Source organism: Pinus tabuliformis, chromosome X (genome assembly GCF_031772625.1).
Source record: "Pinus tabuliformis cultivar Carrire ecotype Pingquan chromosome X, CPIR1, whole genome shotgun sequence".
Taxonomy (NCBI): domain Eukaryota; kingdom Viridiplantae; phylum Streptophyta; class Pinopsida; order Pinales; family Pinaceae; genus Pinus; species Pinus tabuliformis.
Genome location: NC_142308.1, coordinates 1,287,138,028 through 1,287,159,967, shown reverse-complemented (window position 1 = coordinate 1,287,159,967; position 21,940 = coordinate 1,287,138,028).

Here is a 21,940-nt window from a genome sequence, read left to right as displayed (position 1 = left end):
TGCAAATAAAGAAATGAGCATGATGGAGAAGTTCTGAAGCAAAGCAAACTAGACTATTAACCAACTAAAAAGTTGCAAACACTAGAAGTCCTATGAATGAGGAAAATCTGTGTTTTTGGGGTAACAAGAGAGTCTTTGCCTCAAATCATGGTCCCAAAAGGAGGAAGAGAGGCCAAGGAACTATTTCTAGCCTTTTGAATCTTCTTTTTATCACTACATAACCTACTATAGAGAGCACAAATGAAAGCAAACTACTGAATCATCAAAACCAACCTATTCTTAACCATAACAGAAATACATCTAACAATAATCTAATCTACAACTGAAATAAAACATACAAATACAAGTAAAGAGGAGCTTGGCACTGATTGGGCCCTAACCCGAGAGCTTCAGCCCTTTGAGGTAACTCAGTGCTAACTCAAAAAATATTTCATCTTTAATTCTAAAAAAATAACAAGATTACATGGAACTGTCAAAATAATAAGCTCGAAGTTGAGCAGAGTTTACATAAGCAAAAGTACAACAAAAATCCAACAAAAATCTGACCCTAGTGAGGCCCTAGGCCTCTATACTTATACAAATGAAGCTACCAACAACTTCCTTAAAATCAAGGAGGCTTGGATCCCAAAACTCGAGATAATCATTAGTCATCCTTCACTTGCTCTGCTACCTTGTAGTGCATGACTTGGATGCTTGTGCTCCGAACTGAATGAAGGGGAATCCGAAGTGAGGAGTAATAAATGAGGGGGATTCCCTTCGATAAGTCCTCTCCTTTGTCCACTTCGATTTATTGCGGCCATTTTTTGCACAGGATCCTTGAATTTGACCACAAAATTCATCAATAATCTTCTTTAAACATATATTATACCACATGGCATCATAACTAAATCAACTGACTCTATAAGCATAAATATAATTAGAAAATAATACAATAAGTTAAGAGAATGGTTAATTTGACTAGGTTAGGAGGTAAAATGAGCCCATATAATGAGCCATTTATGAGGCTCATCACCTCTAAGGGTTTAGCTGATCACTTCTTTAATAAGATGGTGAGGCTTATCATTTCTTGAGGCTCTTTGGGATTTAGTGCTTTTTTTATTTGGATTGTTTATTTCATTTTTAATATGATTTTTTTTTTTCAATATGATGTTATTGGTTCTTTCTCACCAATTTTTTAAAATGTTTAATTGAATTTTAAGTTGAAATTCTTGTTCATCATGATGTTGTTGGTTCTTTCTCATCAATATTTTTTTAAAGTAGGAAAATCTTACAGTACTTAGGGTTAGCAATCTAGCCTTTTCCTGTACAGTTTTAAGACCTCAATGTGTAGTAATAATATCATGTGTAAACAAAGATTGGCCAGTGGTGGTTTTTGAGGAGGCGTACTTCCATTTGTGACAAATGTTTTTGGGTCCTCAGCCATTAGTTTTTTTCATTACCTTTGAGGAAGGCAAGTTTTAGCCAATCAAAAATAGTTTTAGGTCATACTGTAAAACCAAAAGGAAATTTCAATTAGTGACTTGTATCACCTATATACCCAATGTCCTAACTAGTTATTGCTAAACTTACAAGAGAGAAGTCATGTGGTATTTAAAATCATCTAGCTTTTAACCTCATTTATAAACTTTCCATACTAAAAAAAATTGCAATTTAATCTCATATAAAACTAGTACAACCACATTAAAGATATTTATGTGGTTGATATAGGTGAAGTCTTCATAAATATAACCAAAAAAACTATTGCAATATGAAAAATGCCTTACTAATGCACACATTTACCTGATTAAAAATTTATAAAAAATTTATGGGTCAAATTTAACTAACGGAAAAAAGGAATTATGATCCAGGTGGATATTGGTGGCCACCCGCCTATTCCACCTAGACCCCCCAGTCAATTTCATATGTTTCCTTGTCCATTTTACCATTTACTATTTTTAGTATTTTTTTGGGTCCTGAACTTCCGGAGCAGTTTTGACTCCCTAAACGACGTTTTTCTGGGGTGCGCAGTAGGCCCATAACCATAGGAAGTGGCCTGCGATGAAACTTGTAGTACTAAAATAGACCTTAATGACAAGGTATCCTACATGCCAAACAAAGATAATATGACCAAGTTACAACCCCGGGAAGTTGGCTGCCTAACTAACCCCAATGGGGCCCACAAAATCTTAGTGTTACATCTCCTGGGGTTAGGGTTTTGGTTGTTTAGGGTTTTCTCATGTTTTCCAATAATAAATAGGCCCTTGAGCCTCATTGTAACACAGTGCAGAGGCATGTATTTGCCACATCTCTTCTAAGATATAAGCTACCATCGCCCGACCTATCGTATTTCCATTCCTTTTGTAAGCATAGTTCAACATTTTTCCTATAAATGAAATGAAGTTTTTTTTTGTTGCATTTATGTGCTTATGATTATATCTATAAGTTGTTGCATTCCAATTTAAGTTTGGACTAGTGGTATCAAAGTGATATTCTCTTTCTCTATTTTTATTTTCATGTCCCGAACGAGGTTAGGGTATAAGGAGTTAGGCTTGATCTGGTTGAAGCATTGCAAGATCAGCCTCGCAAAACCTGACGACCTCCCATGGTAGAAGAAAATAAAGACGAGGGGGCAGAAGATCCTTTCCAAATGTTTCTTGAGGAAGCCCTCAAGTGTCAAAGGGACGGAATGATGGATACATTTTCCCATATCCTTTGATGGCTACCCACAAGCAATGCATCTTCATCCAATAGACACTCTAGAAGCATAAATCCTGTAAGGTACAAGTTAACTTCAATATTCACATATTCGAAGGCCTGATAGATGAAGACATCGTAGATAAATGGTTAAATCTATTGGAAGGATATTTTTCAGTTCATGACTTTTCCAATCAATAAAATATTACTTTTTCACTTCTTAAAGTTGCCCCACATGTCAAGGATTGGTGGGAAACCTACTGTGAACAAAAGGACCAGAGTGAACCCTCATTTCTTTCAACTGCACCCACTTGGAATTCTTTTTGAGACACCATCAAGGAACAATATTAGCCTATCGGGAGCAATGAAGACAAATACATAAAGTGGACCATGCTATGACAGGGAAGGGACCAAGATGTGCTAGAGTTCACAAATACTTTCCATACCCTTCGCACGAAGCTCGATATTAAGGATACTGAGTGGAATTTGGTTCTCAAGTACCACGAGTGTCTACACAAGTACATCCAATATGAGAGTGAGTTCCTAGACATTTCCTCGTTCAGCATGGCGTATCAGTACACTATCAAGATTAAGAAGAAGTTTAAATAGAAGAAGCGGGACTTTAGATCTGCGAATCCAAAACAAGGAAAAGGTGCCACCAAACAACAAAACAAAGGACCAATCCAAGGCGGCGCTACCCAGGACAACCCGTCAAAGCTGAAATCAAAGAATAACACCCTGAAGATGAAGGACATGGGAAAACAGTGTGAGTTGCATAAGAGCTCCAATCACAATACAAGCGAGTGTTAGGCGAAGTAGTCACGGGTGGCTGAGCTGAAGGCTTCCGAATCAAATGTAGGTTCTGACACTGAATGAGAACCTGATAAGGGAACTAACAAAGGGAAGCAAATCATTGATGCGAAGCCCAATGCCATCATGGCCACCACAAAGATCCAGAAGACTAAGCTTGAAGATCCAGAGGAGGGGGAATGCCTCTTCCCCTCATAGATGTGAGTGAAGGGTTCTCCGCTACAGTTCATTATCGATAATAGGAGCCAAAAGAAAATCATTTGAGCAAAGGTTATGAAGCGGCTGGGTTTAAACACTATAGCACATTTACAACCATACACCATCAGGTGGCTTCACCAAGGACGAGATCTTCATGTCGGCCAGTAGTGTCACCTTCCCTACAACATCAAGCCCTTCACGGATGAGGTATTGCATGACATTGCTCCTCTTGAAGTTTGTGATGTATTATTAAGACAACCATACTTGTGGAAGTGACATGTTGTATATGAGTCTAGAACTTGCCCTGTGATTATTACTTTAGCTAATAAGTTGTACAAGATATCGAAGGTAGCCCTGCCTACCGCCCTCTCCTTGATCACTGCAAAGAAATGTAGTAAGATCATTTACCAGACCAGGAAATTTGTTTTCCTTATGATTTTCCCCAGGAAAAGAAGAAGGTTGTCCCCATGGATTCCAAGAAAGGCTCCTCTTCACAGCAACAAAATATGGACAAGGTCATGGAGGAGTACAAGGATATTTTTTCCTCACCCATAGGGGTACATATGCACTGGAAAGTCAAGCACTACATTGATTTGATCCTGGGCGCACCGCTACCCAATGGACCGATATATCGATGCTATGTTCTGGAGAACGATGAGATCAAGAGGAAAATTCAGGAACTATCACCAAAAGGGCACATCAAGCCAATCTCATCACCTTGTGGGAGCCCAATTATATTGGTACAGAAGAATGATGGGACCTAGAGGCTCTGTATTAACTATCGAGCACTGAACAAGTTCAATGTCTAGAATAGGTACCCAATCTTGCAGATTGATGACCTTATATACTAGCTCAAGGGGGCCAAATATTTTAGCAAGATTGACTTGAGGTCAAGTTATCACCAGGTGCCTATCGAACCTTTTGATGTGTGGAAGACTACCTTCAAATCCAAGGAGGGCCTTTTCGAATGGTTGGTCATGCCATTCGGATTGACGAATGTCCGTGCAACCTTCATGAGACTGATGGATGACATCTTGCAACCCTTCACCAATGCATTCATGGTGGTGTATTTAGATGACATCTTGATCTTTAGCTAGAGTTGGGAAGAGCACCTCCATCATATTCGACAGGTCCTTCAAACCCTATGCCAACACCAACAGTGTGCTAACTTGGAAAAATGCACCTTTGGCCTGGCCCAGGTTCAATATCTATGGTACACCATTGATGATCAGGGTGTAAATGTAGATCCATCCAAGATACAAGGCATTCGGGATTGGCCAACCCCAACCACTCTAACAGAGCTTTGCAGCTTTTTGGGTCTCTCAAATTTCTATTGTAGGTTCGTGTTGAGGTTCTCTCATATCACTTGGCCTTTAAGTCAAGTCACCAAGGGCAGAGCGAAAGAATTTTTTTTTGGTCGGAAACCCAACAAAAAGCATTATTTGAGTTGAAGAATTGCCTTTTTTCTGCACCAGTGCTCACATTACCAAACCTATAGCAACCATTTGAGATTGAGACACATGCCTCTAACTATGCTATTGGTGCGGTTTTTACTCAGCATGGGCATCCAGTGGCTTACCACAGTGAGACACTTTCTGACACAGCTTGAAAGTACCCCACTTATGACAAAGAAGTGTATTCCATTGGTAGACCTGCCATCAATGGAAGCATTACATTTTGGAGAAGGAAATAGTAATCCACATAGACCATCAATCTCTACAATTCATATAGACACAAGGGAAGTTGTAGAAATATCGCCATCAGAAATGGTCCACCTATTTCCAATAGTTTCATTTGAACATTAACTATAAGAAGGGCAACACCAATAATGTCGCGTATTGCCTCAGTCGACCACCGGTCATGGCTCTAGTCACTGTGCTCGACTCTTGTGGGCACGAGACATTGGGATGGACACATCTTTACAAGAGCGATCCAAAATTTGGAAGTATATACCAGATCCTCTTGGAAGGGAAGCAAGTTATAAATTTTCACCTTCAGGATGTGTTGTTATGCCACTTGGGACACATCTGTGTTCCTTCAAGTGAGGGTGCCAAGATGATTTGGGAGGTGCACTAAAGCTGGGTCGTTGGACATTTCAGAGTAGATAAAATAGTGGCGGTATTGTAGAAGTATTTTTATTGGTTGAAACTTCCTTAGGATGTTGGGAAGTACTTTAGATCCTACACCACCTGCATCATTGCCAGGCCAACCATCAAGAAGCAAGGCCTGTATACTCCTCTACCTACTCCTAGCCAACCTTAGGAATCTGTCTCCATGGATTACATGTTGGGCCTTCCTTCTACTAAGCACAACAAAAATTTTGTTTTTATGGTCGTTGACAGATTCTCTAAGATGGCCATCATGGAAGCCTATAAGAAGAGTATCACAAAAAAGGCCACTTCTAAGCTTTTCTTTGAGCGAGTATGGGTACACTTTGGGATCCCACAGTCCATTGTCTCAGATTGGGACAACAGATTCCTAAGTGCATTTTGGTCAAGTATCTAGTTGATGTTGGATACAAAAATTACTAAGCCCACGAATTTCAATCCCCAAACTGATGGCCAAACAGAGGTTGTCAACATGATGATCGTACACATTTTTCACATGTACAACTTGAAGCATCCACACATGTGGGATGAAAGTCAACCCTATCTCCAAAAGAGCTACAACAGAGCTCTCCACAGCTCAACAGGCCACAACCTCTTTCAAGTAGGGCTAGGATTTCAACCATTATAACCCATTGATGTGGCCATACCATTTGCAACTACTTAGGTAGATTTGGCTGAGGGTTAGTCCGAAGCTGAAAGGGTTAACAACTTCATTGAGTGCATTTAACACATCCTCCAGCAGGTCCATGATATGTTGGACATAGCCAATGCTAAGTATAGGCAATGCCATGATCAACATCAAGTGTCGCACAAGTTCCACGCGGGTGACAAAGTTTGGCTACATTTGCAGGAGCGCCTTGCTAAGCCCCACTACAAGCTTTGCCTGCTCGGATATGGGCCATACACCATCACCAAGGCCATTGGTGATAATTCCTTCAAGCTCAGCATCCCACCTTTCCTTGGTCTACACCCAGTGTTCAATGTAGATCGCCTTCAGCCATACTTTCCACCGTTGTTGGACACAACTAACATTACATGACAACTCACACCAACAGAGCTCAACCTAGACTTCATAGAACATGCCACAACTAATCAGATCATGGACACATAGATCACGAATACTCGCCAATAGAGGATACAACTATATTGAGTTGTCAAAGCAAGCCAACTCCTTCACCAAGGACGAGGTTCAACAAAAATTTCCTCACTTCATGGATTCTCTGCATGCAATGGGGAACATTTCTTCCTAAGGGGGGACGAATGATCCAAGTGGATATTGGTGGCTACCTACCTATTCCACCTAGATGCCCCAGTCAGTTTCATCTGTTTCCTTGTTCATTTCAACATTTACTATTTTTAGCAGTTTTTCGGGTCTTGAACTTTTGGAGCAGTTTTAACCCCCCAAATGACATTTTTTTGGGGTCCGCAGCAAGCTCATGGCCATAAGTAGGGGCATGTAGTGAAACCTGTAGTACTCATAGAGACATGTTCAATAAGGTATCATATGCACCAAATGGAGATAATATGACCAAGTTATGAGCTTGGGAAGTTCGTTGCCCAACTAACTTGAATGGGGCCAACAAACTCTTGTAGTTACATCTCCTAGGATTAGGGTTTTGGTTGTTTATGGTTTTCTCATGTTTTCCAATAATAAATAGGCCCTTGAGCCTCATTGTAACACAGTTCAGAGGCATGTACCGGCCACATCTCTTCTCAAAGATAAACTACCATCCCCCGAGATATCTTATTTCCATTCTGTTTGTAAGCATAGTTCAATATTTTCTATTAATGAAGTGAAGTGTTTTTCTGCTGCATTTCTATGTTTATGATTATATTTGTAAGAAATTGTGTTTCTGTTTAAGTTCGGATCAAATTATAAATGAATGTTATAAATAATAATGAGGAACTTAGTAAAATTGGAATAATCTCAAATGTGTAGGAAATTAATGGGTCGAGAGCCACGTGGCACGAATCTAATTTTTAAATTTATTAAAAGTAATGGATCATTTTGCTAAATAAAATTTGTTTATATATAAATGAATGTTATAAATAATAATGAGGAATTTATCATGGGCGAACTTATTAGAATTGGAATAATCTCAAATCCCTAGTGAATTGGTGGGTGGGGAGCCACTTCATATGAATCTAATTTTTTTAATTTATTAAAAGTCAATGCAACCTAACAAACTCTTTAATATAGTACAACTGTTGATAAACATTAAGACTAAACATATACTAAGCACATTTCTTCAATAATCAATCTAGACACTCAACTAAACAAAAAAAGTCAACCAATGCTCATACACCACAAGTTGAAATAAAAAACCTTCCACAAAAATAATCTCTCAATATTTAAAACTCAAATTCTCTTGATTATCAATATTCATAAATTCATATTCATAACTTTTAATCTCATATAAAAAAATTTACATATAATTAAATCAAATATAAATTCATTTACATATAGTTAAATCAAATATAAATTCATTTTCATGTCGTAATTAACTATTTACCCAAAAGCTAATTACAATTTAACCTATAAATAAAAGCCCTCGAAATAAAAAGAAATTCACCAGCTTTCGATTCCCACTAACTCACCACTCTCATAGAGTATACCGAGGATCCCAGCCCATATTTGGCTCACTTCCATAGGAGATCAAAGTACAATTAACACGTTGGGGCCCAAAATACTATTTTCCCCACATCAATACTTAATTGGTTAATGTTATAGTCCAATCTATAGCTTTAACTATTCAATTCAACTTTAAGATTTAAATTTTATATTTAATTTATGCGGACATGGTTAGCTTATTGAGGTCCTTTATTAAAAAAATTCCATTTTTTTAATGAGGCATATTCTCCATTCAAAGGTGTTTTATGTCCTCTCACTCATTTTCCAAAAATATTCTTGGCTTGTCCTATTCGGATTGGATTGCCAATATCTTGGGACAACATTTGGATTTAGCTTTTGCAAAGTCTTACAGGGTGGGTTTCCTGTCAATGTTCGTCAAATGGTTCGTAGCCATGGGCGTACTTGTCACCAACTGCATTGCATTGATCTATTCAATTGAATTTTTTATCCCTAACTTTGAAGCGATATAAATACTTTTCTTTTAATTTGGCAAAATCACTCCACAAAAGTACAATAGTGACTCGCCAGTTTGATGAAGCTAAATATCTCTACATAATTTTTACAAATATATAGTGTTAATAAAATCTTACCTTAGTTTACAAAAAAAAGATAATAGATTTTAATTTAATAAGATGTATATTTTGATAATTTGATGTTTATTAGGTAAACATTGCTTTATATATTTCTCCATTACTTTAAAATAAATTAAGATATCAATGTCATAATCACAATGATAAATATGGTTGATAAAAAATGATAAATGTCATTTTAATATAAAATTGATTAGCAAAACATGAATTCTGGTCCATATGTTTGATATAAACCTATAAACATCATATAACTTAGATTCACAAAACGTATTTCCCTCCTATTACTGTTAAATATGATTGATATAAACCCATATGTTTCATTTTAATATAAATTTGATGCACAAAACATGTTTCCCTCCAAAAAGAAATAGGTTGTTGACAACTAAATTAATTTTTTAATTAACAGTTAATTGAAAGATAAAAACAAACCTTAATAAAAATTTGATACTTTCCATGCAAATTTAAAAAGTAGAAGGCAACTATCCAAACTTCCAGAAGTTATTTTTTTGAAAAATGAGATATTGGAGGGTCATTATTTTATTTGTATTTACAAGAGATATTGACTTGTACTAAGGAAAGTTTTATTTGATATTAGTTCTTCTAACAAATTCTCTTTTTTCAATGAATTGTTCATAGACTTAGAATTGAAACAGCCTGAGAAGTGTTGAATGGAAATAATCCCAGAAAACTTGTCTCTAGCAAATGGGTTCTGCAGCAACCTCTCCTTACTTCAAATCCTTCCCTACATTTTACAAACTGTTAGCAATCTTTGCACATAAACAACCCCCAAATTTATTCAAGCATGAAGGGATCAGAAAGAGCCAGAATATTACCATATCTATTGGGATTCGTCATGATCTGTAATATTATCAGTTTTTTTTGCCTTCCATTAGTAATATCTTGATTTGAGAATACTATGACCCCTTTTATTTGATTAAAGAGGTGGGAAATTCTGTGAAAAAGCCCAAAGATTCTTAACCTTTAACAAAAATGTTTTAGCTTCAATTTAACGAATTTTTTTAGCTTCAATTAGTGATATCTTGATTGAATCTGATATTTCAGTTACTATGATCCCTTTAATTAGAAAGGTTGAAAATTCTTGAAAAATTCTTATGATTCTCAATTTTTAACTAATTTGGTTGATTACAATTAATATATAATATTGCAAGGATGTTTCTTTTTATTTTTAACAAACATGTTTGTGTGAAGATGAAATTTCCTTTATCATCCTTAGTTTAATAAGATCTTGTTACTAAATGAATAAATATACAACTTTGTTGTGTTCATTCAGTAAATAAAAAGTTTTGGATGTGGGATATGTTATGAGTTTTAAATTTATGTAGAAATGTATTTAATTTTTTAAGTGGCAAATCATAGAAACACATTCAAAAATTCTGATAGTAACATGTACTAATTTAGTGAATGATTATATGTGTCAAGACTTGCATGGATGAAGAACTTACGAGATACTTTTCTAAAGCATTTTTTTCCTACATAACTAATATCAAATATAAGAACACCACTAGACTTCTCCCAAGAATTCTCACCACACACCCATCATCATTTAGACTATGTCAAAGCTTCTCATGGCAATATATGTAGCTTATGCATGCTACCAACCAATTCTCACATATGGTTACATTGTTGGAACCCAATATTTTGGTGTAAAAATCAATCTCTATTGTACCTACTTCTAATCTCAACAAACGCTCCTTTACTATTGGACAAACAAACTACTTCACGCTCAAAGTCATTTCAACACTATAAAAATTTACATACTTGTTTAATGTCAACCCACATATTATTAATGCATTACATGAAATATAGTCATCAACTATCTACATAATTTTATTGAATACAAGGTAGAAAATTCATGAACCATGGGAGTACATCCTGCAACTAATATCCTTGTAAAATATGTATATTCTCATCATTCATCTCACTCATAGCTTTGTATGCATTAGTTAGTTTAGGCGCATTGGTATAATTGTAATTTTTTTCTTTTGTAGCCTTAGACTAATGATAAAAGAATTATTTATTGCCCCTTATTATGTTCAAAGTGGAGAATCTTGGGCTAAATCGTAAACAAGTGAATGCATGCATATGATCCTATCATCATGTATTTAATTTAACCATACTTTTGAGGGTAGGGAGATGCCACCACCCAAGGACATCCATTCCCTTGGTTCAAGTAATGTTCTAATCACCCCATAACTATTTGCTACTATGTTTTTGTCAATTGGCCAAGTTTTGGATTTTTTGATGTTATAGCTTTATGATTTTTTTGTAAGCCTATATAGAAGATTGTATTGTTGTCTTTAATTATTATCTCTCAAGTAGAATGCAATCTACTTTGGATTCTATGCATATGGTGGTTACATTGTTATAACATGTAATTCTTTATATAAAATGTTATATAATGTAGATTGTCCATATTAAGAATTCAAGGAATAATCTATCCAAAATAAAATAAAATATAACTATCATTTCCATCAGGATGTATTAAAATTCAAATCGTGACAACATTAATGATATGCATGATCTCAATGAATGTGACTTGCATCACGCTATGGAATACAAAATTCATTATGGGCATAGTAGTTGGGACTATTATTGGCGAAAGATTATGGATGGGTAAAGACCTTGGGTTCTAGCTTAGGGGCCAACAAAGGGTCCACTGTAGTCTAGTGTAACACCAACATTTTCACCTTACCCAAAGAGAATAAGGCGTCTCACGCGAAGCATGCCGCAACCTTAGTTAAGGGATCAGAACCAGGCATTGGGAGGGGTCACACAAAGACTAGCAGTCCATTTAACTTAGAAATACAACATCATATGTATAACCACCATGAAAGATAACAAACAAAGTATTCAAAGGAGCATAGAGTATAAACATGCATTCATAATAAAAAAATTAAAAAGGCCCCATAAAATCAACACATGTAAGTTCACAAACATCCCCACAACTCTCTTCCATTAGCTTCAACCATTAATAAATAATAACATTAAGGCTCTGAGGCCTTTTCAATAGAAACATGAAATGTGAAAACAAACTATATAAGGATCAGACAAACATAAAGCTATGTTATGCCACAAGGCTCGATGACGACATTTCATTACATAGACTCTTCTCTCTACCCCTCATTTTGCCTTTTTATTCAACTTTTATACACCCCGCTCGGTTGAACTATTGGTTCCTTTGTTGGATGCTCTGCCCTTTCCTTCTCAGCTGCTTCGGCTGCATAGCTATGACTTCTTCCTCTGTTGCTGATGACAGTTTCAGCTCAATTGTGACTGCATGTGTGCCTATTTTCCCTAGGCAACTTTCTGTAACTGGTAGATCTTAGTGGATTCCTTCTCTTTCCTTGAATGCTTTCGCTGTAATGCCCTGTTGGTTATATTTGGTCAATACATGTCAAAAATTTGTCCCCAAAGTGAAGGCCCCAACAGGGCCCAACCATAATGAATTGACTCATCCTGAAGTCAATCATTTACTAACATCGTTGGTGATTCTTAATGCTGCAGGATTCTTATTGGTGCTTCTTGTTGCTGCGGGCCTCATGTTGGTGCTTCTTGCTGTTGCATGCCTCCTATTTGTTCTTCTTCCTATTGTGGGGCTCCTAGTCATGCTTCTCCTTATTAGCCCATTCCTTCAAATGAAGGCCCCATCTTTGAAAGGATTAGATAACCGCATATTTGAACCATGTGTACTCAGCAAGGGCTTATTTCCATGGCCCAATGAGAGTGCTAGCTTGTTCGATGAAGTGCATGGTGAGTTTAGTTGTTGGTGGAGCCAGTCCTGTTGTGAGGAGAGAATTCCAATGACTTTATGTCGTTGTGCTAATCTGCTATTGTTTCAATAAGTGGAGTTTTGCAGGTGGCTTAAGGTCATGGAGCAGAGTTTTTGTGGCTCATGATTTGACTTCAATTTGTTGGATCTATTTTTCGAGGATGTGAGTATGTGAAAAAATATCCTTTTGTTGGTTGAGGTCTGGTGTCATCAAGGCTTCATTGAAGAGCTGATTAGCATGTTGTCGCAAAGTGTAGACTGATTGTTTTTTCTTTGCAAGGAACCACAACCAGTAGCAGTCTTGAGAAAAGAGTTCTTTAGCTTCTCTTGTAGCCTATTGAATGGAGACTTTTAGACAACCCACTTCAATGATTTTATGCTTGATGTCACTCGTATACTGGGTTGTTGGATATGAACACTAGGGGATGATCCTCAAAAATAGGTGTTATCTCTCTACCTTCTAGTGGGAACCATTTCGTCATAGCTAAAGGAATGGCAATATATCCATATATTATGTACATTTCTCTTTTATACATATTTTCATGGGATTTGAAGAGATCATTCAATAAATAACTACATCAATTTAACTATTCTCCTTTCTCACAAAATTTCACCACTGAAATGGTGTCCAAGGTGCACTTGTCCTTTTTGTAATGGCACATTACTTTTCCAGCAATTATATAGTAGGGGATTCTAATGGTTGGAGTGTTAATTGGCTCAATAAGGGCTCCCTTACCACCGCGCCAAGTATCATACTTGTCATAGTAATTGTTGTCACCCATCTTCTTTCCCCGCGTAGAAGTAGTCTAGAGCACATATGACATTGTAGCCCCTTCAACAGGTAGTCTTGTTAGTCCCTGAATGTTGCTAGCATGTATGGGGTATTCTTTGTCAAGCCAGAGAGAACCCCCACGGATTTGGTTGATAAGGAAATTATTACACTACATTGTTGCTCATGAAGTGTCAAACACTAGTAAACGCACAAATTCAATAGCGTAGACCTATATATGCCTATGAAATCCTCTTTGATTCTGGATGACTGGCTTTCATCTGGTCTAGTTATGTCCTCTGTAAAAAATTCACACTTGAGCACGGGGAAACAAAAAGAGTCTGATAGGTCATTATCCACAAGAGTGGCCTTTTCATATTTGTTGTAGACACTCTGAAGTTCAATGACTCAAGAGTCAAATTAAGGTGTGGGAATAGAGATTTTGAAGACCTTAGTCATTCAACAACTATACAAAACATACATAGGGGGTCTAAATTTTGGATGAGGATGGGGGGAATTAGACATAGAATCTAGACTAAATAATTCAAGCACCTATGCTTTAAAAATGAAGAACTTATCATTTCCATTCAAACTAAATAGAAAGACTTGACACGATGTTTTTTATTAGACCATTAAACTAATTAATATGACAACTTTGTACGCTCGATTCAAATAGTGGCAGTAATGGTGACTGTGATCTAGACCAGACCTAGATGGTGCGAGAACTGAAAAGGTGGGTGGTCATGATGGTTAATTATGACGAGATGATGGAGGGTTCCAAAAAATGATAACCATATCGTTTCAAGGATATTAAGGGAGAGATTTAAACCAAATTTGAAATGACTGAGGGAATTATTACTAATTATTATGGATAAGATGATTGTCATGTGCGATTCCCCAACTATAATCAGTTGTAGATGGTGGAAATAAACTATTTTTTTTTATTACATGGGGTTGATTCTGACCACTACCACTATAAGCCCTGGGAAACTGCGCCCGCCCCTCTCCACAGCTTTCGGGCTAGTCCGAGGGATTTAAACTCGTGACCTTCAGTACGGAGCCTACCTTTCTAACGAACTTCACCGCATTGTGATTACCAACTCACCTACCCCCGTAGTGCTATGTAAATAGACTAATTAACATGCCTCACTAAGGTAAATTTATTCGCAACTAACATAGTTGAGATAGTTGAAATGAATGACGCAACTGAAATGACTGAAACAGCTGAAACAATTGAATCAACTGGAATAACTAACTTGACTGCAAAATTAATTGGCTGACTCTACCAAAACCTAACTACGATAACCTTTCAGAGATCAGATCAGTTTGATGAAGAAATTTTTGGGCCATGGAAGGGCTTCAACCATGCATCATTCACCCAACTAGGAAATAGGACTCCATCCAGTTTCCTAAGTTTGACAGCTCTAGACTCTTGCACTTCTGCAAAAATGAATGGTATTATGTTGGGTCCCTATAATACTAGTGGTTACCCCATTACTATTGTATTTATACCCCTTATTTTTATTGTTGTTCCCCTATTACCCACATATTGTTATTTCTGTGCCCCATAGAATCCCTCTATTATTATTTTTGTGGCTTTATATTATTATTGTTAGGTCGGCTGGATTATATTGTGACTCCTTAGACTCCTATATATAGAAAGGAGGTTTTGTCATTTGTATCATCCAAGAATTGTTCATTTATGTAATGTAAAGGAGGTTGCCCCCTCGAAGAGGCTGAATTCTAAGGCCTTGATCTTTCTTTTCTATCTTTTCTTGAGCTGGTTTCATAACATTTGGTATCAGAGCTTTGGATTCTAGGGTTTCGCTGCTCCAAACAGGTCATAGTGGAATTTTCGCTATAACTTGTTTTCTGTGACGTTTCAGAAGTCGCAAAAAAAAACCCATTTGAGAAGAAATCGCGCTGAACCTTGGGTCCAAATTTCAGAGTTTTTCGCGCGATATTTTAGGAGATATGATCTGAGGAAGTTGGTCTTTTTTCAGACTCCTGAATTACACTCAAAATAGGTGACCTGGGGAAAATCGTCATAACTTTCTTTCTGAGCATCGGATTGAAATTTCGTAAGAAGTTACAGAAAGAGGACGGACTGTAGTTTTCATTTATGTATTTTTTAGAGTCAAAGGTTGAAACAGTGACACGTGGCACGTCGTACAAGTTCGCTCTACTGAACTAGTCTATAATCAAGTCACTGTGGGAGATTTCGCATAACTCTTCCTTGGAGAATCCAATTTGGGTCAGACTTGTGGCATTGGAAAGAGGACACAGAGGGCTACTACAGGTCACAAATTCAGAACTAGATAATCAGAAAGTACAGAGATACATCAGAGGCAATATCGAGCTCCTACAAAGTGAAAAAAGGTGTGTAGATTTTCTTTAATTTTTGCTTAAGCTTGGTTTGAAAATTTATTTTGAAGGAATTCAAAGGGCATATTAGAGAATTATTATCGGTAACTGATGCCCCGAGGAAAGAAAATGCAAACACCTAGTAAGGAACCTGAAAGCTCTAGCATGACTCATGAAGAAGAAGAAGAAATGCTATATGATATATCAAAATTACAAGAACAAGTGCAACAAGTGTCACTTGCACAAAAAGCAACAGAATCTAAAATGGATGGTTTAAGGAAAGATGTAGAAGCTAATATGGACGGTTTAAAGAAAGGTGTAGAACCTAAGATGGATGGCATGGAAGCTAAGGTGAATGGCATGGACGCTAAAATTGATGGCATGGATGATAAGATGGATAAGTTGCTACAAGAAATGGTCACTAAGGGTGAAAGAGTACTAAAGGAAACTCATGATGAGAACAAAAGAAATGTTAATCATGATTCCATAGACTCTAATGTTGGATCGAAGACTCACCATGTTCCAAAAATCGATATGAGGAAGTTTGATGGCAAGGATCTCGCCACATGGATATTACAGATGGAGCAATTCTTCGATCTCAATAATGTGCAAAACACACAAAAGGTACGTATGGCAACTTTATATTTGGAACCAAATCAGTTTGTATGGTATCAATGGCTTTGTTCTCGTAAAAATTTATCACTTGGGCAATTTTTACGGAAGAATTGATAGCACATTATGAGGATACAAAAAGCAACACTTTTTTTAGCCAATTGATAAGTCTCAAACAAAAGGGTTCAATAATGGAGCACATTGAGGAGTTCCAAAAATTGAACATAAGGGTAAAAGATATTCCAGAGGAGCATAGGATTGATGTGTTCATAGGGTCTTTAAAGGATAATATCCAACATGATGTGCGCCTTTGGGAACCTGATTCATTAGAGAAGGCATTCAGGTTAGCAAGAAAAATGGAAAGCAAAATTATGGCAACTAGGAAGCATACCATTCACAACTATAAAGACGGAAGTGTTGTTGCCCATAGTCTTCCACAACCTACAAGGTTGACACCACAACAATTGGAAGAAAAAAGAGCAAAAGGGCTTTGTTACAATTGTGATAGCAAATACACAAAAGGTCATAAGTGTGCTGAGAAGAAATTATTCTACATAGATTGTGAAGAGGAAGAAGAAAAGGAGCAAGAAAGGTCAAAAGAAGAGGATATATTCCAGGAACAAAGCCTAGATGAAGAACAAATAAATCCGACCATATCTTGTAATGCATTGGCGGGAATTACCACTCCTCAAACCATCAAGATAGAAGGACAAATCAAGAAGAAAAAGGTAATAGTGTTGATTGATTCAGGAAGCACCCACAATTTTATTCATTGTAGGGTAGCAAAAGAATTGAATTGCTTCCTATATCCAGCACCAGAGTGTCAAGTGATGATTGCAAATGGAGGAACAATAAATTGTTCTGGAAAGTGCCATAATATCAAGCTATCCATGGGAGAATATGTATTGACTAGCCCAATGCTTTCCATTCCAATGGGAGGTGCTGATGTTGTACTAGGAGTCCAATGGCTACAATCCTTGGGTACAATAGCTTTTAATTTTCAAGAACTTTTCATGAAATTTTCTGTGGAAGGAAAGGAAGTTGAATTAAGGGGTATTGCAGGGAAACCAGGAAAGATAATCAGCTCTAATGTCATGACAAAGCTTCTAAAAAAGGAGCAAAGAGGTGTAATTGCACAATTATGTTCGCTAGATGTTTCCACATTGGAATCATCTATTTCTCCAGATCTCCAAAAAGTCCTGGACAATCATTCCAAGGTATTTGAGACTCCCAAAGGTCTCCCACCTATGCGTGATCATGATCATGCTATTCATCTGATTCCAGGAAGTGTTCCTCCAAACATCAGGCCGTACAGATATCCATATGTCCAAAAAAGTGAAATTGAACGTATGGTTGCAGAAATGCTAGAGGCTGGTATAATTCAACCAAGTCAAAGTTCTTTCTCAGCTCCAGTAGTATTGGTGCACAAGAAGGATGGATCATGGCGCATGTGTCCAGATTATAGGGAGCTCAACAAGCTCACTATTAAAGATAAGTTCCCCATTCCTGTCATTGATGAATTACTGGATGAATTGCATGGATCAATTTACTTCACCAAGTTGGATCTTCGTTCGGGATATCATCAAATCAGAATGAAGATTGAAGACATTCCGAAAACGGCATTTAGAACTCATGAGGGTCATTATGAATTTTTGGTCATGCCTTTTGGCCTTACCAATGCACCTTCAACATTTCAAGGTTTGATGAATTCAATTTTCAAACCATTCCTTAGAAAATTTGTGTTAGTATTTTTTGATGATATACTAATCTACAGCAAGTCTTGGAAGGATCATGTTGAACATGTTGACAAGGTGCTACAACTATTGGAGGAGAAACAATTATATGCAAAAAGATCCAAATGTTTCTTTGGAGTCCAGGAGGTGGAATATTTGGGTCATATTGTATCTCATGAAGGAGTTAAGGTAGACCCTAGCAAAATTAAAGCCATTAAGGAATGGAAAATCCCCACATCCATAAAGCATCTGCGAGGATTTCTTGGGTTGACAGGGTATTATCGCAAGTTTGTTAAGAATTATGGGAGAATAGCAGCACCTCTAACAACATTATTGAAGAAAGATTCATTTTCATGGACTCCGGAAGCAACAAAGGCCTTTAAACATCTTAAAGAGGCAATGTGCCAAGCACCAGTCTTAGCTACACCGGACTTCACAAAAACCTTTATTGTGGAATGTGATGCTTCAGGAAATGGAATTGGTGTTGTTCTAATGCAAGATGAAAGACCCATTGCTTTTGAAAGTCGTCCAATCAAGGGAAAGTTTTTAAGCAAAGCTATTTATGAGAAGGAAATGTTGGCAATACTCCATGCACTTAAGAAATGGCGACCCTACCTAATGGGAAGACACTTCAAGGTAAAAACGGATCATGATAGCCTTAAATACTTTTTAGAACAAAGATTATCCTCTGAAGAGCAACAAAAGTGGGTCACAAAGATGTTGGGTTATGACTTTGAAATCATCTACAAAAAAGGGAAGCAAAATGTGGTGGCAGATGCACTCTCAAGAAAGGATGAGGATATGGAAGCATTGTTGTGTGCCATTTCTATTATCCAACCAGATTGGATAAACGAAGCAAGGGAGGAATGGAAGAATGACGAAGAAGTGTGGGCACTTATTCGAAAGCTACAACAAGATTCCAGTACTTCTGATACATTTAGCTGGAAAAATGATTCGTTATGGTACAAAGATCGCTTATACCTCTGTAAGAATTCCCAGCTAAAACAAAAGATTCTTATGGAATTGCACACTTCTCCCTTAGGAGGGCACTCAGGATTTTTAAAAACTTACCACAGGGTTAAGAAGGAATTTTTTTGGGATGGCCTTAAATCAGATATTCAAAAGTTTGTGGCGGAATGTTTGGTTTTCCAACAAAATAAAGTTGAAACAATTAAGACATCGGGTCTATTACAACCTTTATCCATTCCAAGCCAACATTGGGAGGAGGTTTCAATGGATTTTATCACAGGTTTACCCAAGTCTGAGGGAAAGAGTGTCATCATGGTGGTAGTTGACAGACTTACCAAGTATGCACACTTTTGTGCATTATCACATCCATTTAAAGCCAGTACAGTTTCTACTGCATTTATGGAAACAGTTCAAAAGCTACATGGAAACCCAAAGATTATTGTAAGTGACAGAGATCCCATTTTCACTGGAAATTTTTGGACAGAATTATTTTCTTGTCTTGGTACTCAGTTAGCTCATAGCTCATCTTATCATCCTCAATCTGATGGGCAAACTGAGATAGTAAACAAATGTTTGGAAGGATATCTTCGTTGCTTTGTATCTGATAAACAGACACAATGGGTCAAATGGTTGCCTCTGGCTGAATGGTGGTATAACACTTCCTTCCATACAGCAACAAAAATGACCCCATTTATGGCACTTTATGGGTACCAACCACCATCAATCACATCATATTTAAGAGAAAATTCTAAGGTTCAAGCAGTGGAACATCACATCGAACATCAACAACAAGTCCTCCAACTCTTAAAGGATAACCTCGTGTTGGCACAAAATAAAATGAAACAACAGGCAGATCAACATCGCAGTGAAAGAAGTTTTGATGTAGGTGATTGGGTATTCCTACGGCTACAACCATATAAGCAAATGTCCCTAAAGCAAGCTAAGAAGGATAATAAATTATCACCAAAGTATTATGGTCCATACAAGGTGTTGGAAAAGATTGGTACTATGGCATACAAATTGGAGCTTCCTGCAGCTTCTCGATTGCACCCAGTTTTCCATGTTTCATGTTTAAAGAAGGTTATAGGTGACAAGCTCCCAGTTCAAACAATATTTCCAGAACTTGACGAGGAAGGAAAAATTATATTGGAACCGGAAGCAGTCACAAAAACAAGAACTCGACAGCTACGAAATCGATCAATTTCAGAGTATCTTATCAAGTGGAAGAACTTATCCGCTGAAGATTCCACATGGGAGGATGAGAATTTTATGCAGAAGTATCTAGAACTGCTCAAGTGTTGAGGACAACACTTTTTTGAAGGAGAGGGGCATGTTGGGTCCCTATAATATTAGTGATTACCCCATTACTATTGTAGTTATACCCCTTATTTATATTGTTGTGCCCCTACTACCCACATATTGTTATTTCTGTGCCCCATAGAATCCCTCTATTATTATTTTTGTGGCTTTATATTATTATTGTTAGGTCGGCTGGATTATATTGTGACTCCTTAGACTCCTATATATAGAAAGGAGGTTTTGTCATTTGTATCATCCAAGAATTGTTCATTTATGTAATGTAAAGGAGGTTGCCCCCTCGAAGAGGCTGAATTTTAAGGCGTTGATATTTCTTTTCTATCTTTTCTTGAGCTGGTTTCATAACATATTAACCAGTGCATTCACAAATTTGCATAATATTTTAGAAATTTACTGTCATATAGGATAACTTGGTCCTTGACTACAAAGGAATTTTGTTTTATGTGACTGTCATGTCATGCCTTCTACCTTTCCTTTTCGACAATTTAGTGAAATTTTGCTCGAAATTAGGCTTTGTCTAACTCACAGAGCTCCTCCAATGATTTTACAATTGATTTGTCCTATGACATGTGAGTGGCTCATGCAATGAAAAGGTTAAGAGTAATGAATTCGTTAGGTACTACAACCTCCCGACCATAAACAAGTTGGCACGATGTATATTTTTGCAGGAAATTGAAGGTTGTATTGTAGGCCCATAAAGTATTCAACACTCACTCATCCTAGTCATCTCAGTTAGAAAAGAATATCTTGATGAGTCCTTTCTCTAGGATTTAGTTAAAAGCTTCCATAGTGTCATTTTCTTGTGGGTGGTATGGGCTTCTCTTATGGTGTTGAACCATGAAGTTCTGCAGTAGTGAGGCAAATGTCTCATTGATGAAGTGGGTCCCCTGGTCACTTGTGAGGCTTCAGCGACACCGACCTTGAGTGATAATATTTTGAAAGATGAATCTGGTGGTTATGTCTATAATGCGATATTTAACTAGAGAAGCTTTGACCCATTTGGTAAGGCAATTTGCGGTAGTGATAATGTACTTGGAATGGGAGTGACAGGCCAGTGGATTAATGGGACCCACATAGTCTATCACCCATTTCTCAAAGGCCTAGAGTGCCTATATTGGCTGCAAAGGAAGCTCATCCTGGTGTGATAATCGTCCCAACCATTGGAAAACATCATATTTCCTAGTGTATTCCTTTGCTTAATGGAAAAGTGTGGACCACAAAAGTATTTCTTGCAACACTTTTCTCATAGTGGATTTCCTATGTACGTGTTCACCAACAACTCTCGAATGGAATTCCCATAGCACATACTACTTCTCATGATCGAGGAGATACTGTCACATTATTTGATCAAGGTCCATCTTGTATAACAGTCATG